Source organism: Ricinus communis, chromosome 4 (genome assembly GCF_019578655.1).
Source record: "Ricinus communis isolate WT05 ecotype wild-type chromosome 4, ASM1957865v1, whole genome shotgun sequence".
NCBI classification, from domain to species: domain Eukaryota; kingdom Viridiplantae; phylum Streptophyta; class Magnoliopsida; order Malpighiales; family Euphorbiaceae; genus Ricinus; species Ricinus communis.
This window is the reverse complement of record NC_063259.1, coordinates 12,150,040-12,152,794: the sequence shown is the minus strand read 5'-3', so window position 1 is coordinate 12,152,794 and position 2,755 is coordinate 12,150,040. Positions and strand designations below refer to the sequence as shown.

The 2,755-nt window shown below is 39.9% G+C and overlaps 1 non-coding gene across 1 annotated transcript; it reads right to left on the bottom strand.

Moving 5' to 3' along the window:
* Positions 1-1,677: 1,677 nt before the first annotated feature.
* On the bottom strand, positions 1,678-1,784 carry LOC112535107. Its single transcript, XR_003079301.1, has one exon. It is a non-coding gene; the product is annotated as a small nucleolar RNA R71 (small nucleolar RNA).
* Between the last annotated feature and the right edge of the window lie 971 nt (positions 1,785-2,755).

Genomic DNA, 2,755 nt, shown 5'->3' with positions numbered 1-2,755 from the left:
GAGCCACCCTTTTTCAGACTTTGAAATTTGACTTTGGGAGACTATTTCGCATATTGAGTGACAAATTCTAGTGGTTTAAGCATCATATTGAAGATCAAGAGTGGATTTGGAGGCATTCAAGAGGCAATTTGAGGTTCATTATTCAGATTTGGGGATTTAAGGCTATTCATCTGACTTGAAGAAGAAGGGTGTACATGTTTTCAATTTGCTTTTCTATATTTGTTCCTTACTTTGTGTTATTTGTTAGCATGAGTAGCTAGAACTGTTAAACCCATTGGGGTTCCTTTGTTGTTGGATTACATTTAATGTTTATGAGATTTTGATTATCAATGCTTGTATTCTTCTTGCTTTCATTATTAATAAGAAATCGCATTATTCATGAGACGTTGTGAATTGTATTGTTCATATTGCTTTATGTAATTGAGAAGTTCATTTAGTAATTGGAAATTTGAATAGAAAGAACTGGTTAATGATCACTTAGAGATAAGGGTAATTGACTAGCCGGATTACGAATTAACAGCTCTTAATAGTAGTGGATTTAATCCTAAGGCTAACCTAAAATCAATCGTTAGGAAAAGATTCCATCGTTAGGTTCTTAGGTTTATGATTTCTATATTCTCGAGAGAGAAATCGAATTCAATTTAGAATCCGCTCACGGGTAATCACAATTGGTAATCAATATAGTCTCTACCTTCACTAAAATCCAACTAGCTTAGGTCCTCTTGGGTTTGCTTTCTCCCTTTGATTGTTTCACTAAATCTTTGCAGACTGTTTGACATTTAGTTAATCACTTAGCTTGCATTTAGTCATAGAATAGTACCTTCATCAATTTTGTTAAGATTAGATAACATAAGATGCTGTAATAGTTCTAGGATCACCCTTTCTCGAGAATACGACCTTGATACTCACCATTAGTGCTAGTCTGCATCGATAGATTCACTGCCTTAGGTTTTAGCTACATAAATAGCCTATCAAGTTTTTGGCACCGTTGCCGGGGAACTTTTATGTGAACTAGAATGAATTTGTGTTTATGCTAATTTAGCCATTTTTATTTTCTATATTTTCCTTCTTTTTATTCTTTATTTTTTTGTTATTCATTTCTGTGTTCTTTGGTTGCTGCCTCTTAATTTCAGGTAGTTTATGACCAGGAGCTCTAATCCTACTCCTATAGACCCTCTTGCTGAACCAGAGCAATCCCTCTGTCTTTTGAGGAAGCATATGCAAGAAGAAGAGGAGGCGTGGATAGAGATTAAAGCCCTTATGAATAGACCATCATGGATGGGAGACAAAAACCAAGTTGCGGATGAAAATAAGATAATATACGAGTTTACTAGACCTTCTCTTAAGGGGACACAGACGAATATATTACAACCACCTATGGCAGCCAATAACTTCAAAATAAAGCTGAATGTGATACAAATGGTCTAGAATAGTGTATAATTTGGGGGACTACAGAGCGAGGACCCAAACGCTCACATAGCCAACTTCTTGGAGATCTGCGACACCTTCAAGATAAATGGAACAAATGATGATGCCATTCGGTTGAGGCTGTTTCCTTTTCCTTTGAGGGACCGAGCGAAAAGATGGCTGCAACCACTCCCAACCAACACTATTACGACATGGAAATCTTTGGTTGAGAAGTTTTTATGTAAGTACTTTCCTCCTGTTAAAACTGCTAGATTGAGAAATGATATATCTTCTTTTGAGCAGTTTGAGGACGAGAGCATGTATGATGCCTGAGAGAGGTACACAGACTTGCTCTGATGTTTCCCACATCACGAACTACCAGTATGGATGCAGGTTCAGACTTTCTATAGTGGTTTGAACCTTACTACTAAGCAGATGGTAGATGCTGCAGCAGCTGGGGTCTTGAACAGTAAGACTCTGGAGCAGTCGCAAAATCTAATAGAGGAGATGGCCATGAACAACTACCACTAGCAATCCTCTAGGAGTCAGCCAGTCAAGTAGGGAGTGGTCAACCAAATAGATTCTACAGCAGCCTTGGCAGCTCAAGTGGAGCTTCTGACCAAGAAATTAGACAAAGCTTCAAATGTCAGTTCATGTAGCCTAGATAAGCTGTGAGTTCTGCGGTGGCCTTCACTATGGTGCAAGCTGTAACGCGGGAAGTATGTTTGCTTCACCTTCCACTTCTTCATCCTCTATTGTTTCTGCTAACCTTTAACAAGTAGACTATATGGGTAATGCACCTAGACAACAGAACAATCCGTACAACAATACATACAACCCCGGTTGGCGCAATCATTCCAACTTTAGTTGGAGGAATAACAATGCCCAAGGACTACCCGGCTTTCAGAGATTGCATCAGCAATAGCCACAGCTGCAAGCTGGTCCACCCCAACTACCTCCCCCTTAGGAAAAGAAGCCTAATCTCGAGGAGTTGGTGATGAAATTTGTGTCCTCTACCGACAATAGATTTCAGCAGATGGACAATGCACTTAGGAATCAACAGGCCTCCATTCAGAATTTGGAGAATCAGATAGGTAAGATTTCTAAGATGTTGGCTGAGAGACAACCAGGGACACTCCCCAGCACTACAAAGTCTAACCCGAGGGAGCACTGCAAGGCTATCACCTTGCGATCACGTAGGCAGTTATCTAGTTCCTTACCTGTAGCTAATAATGATGGTCTTGTTGTGCAGGATGAGCCTGCCAAGAACGAACCAGAACTTGAGGAGATAGAACCTGTGAGAGCTAAGGACAAGAAGAAGAATCCAGTGAAGGAGTACCAGCCACCT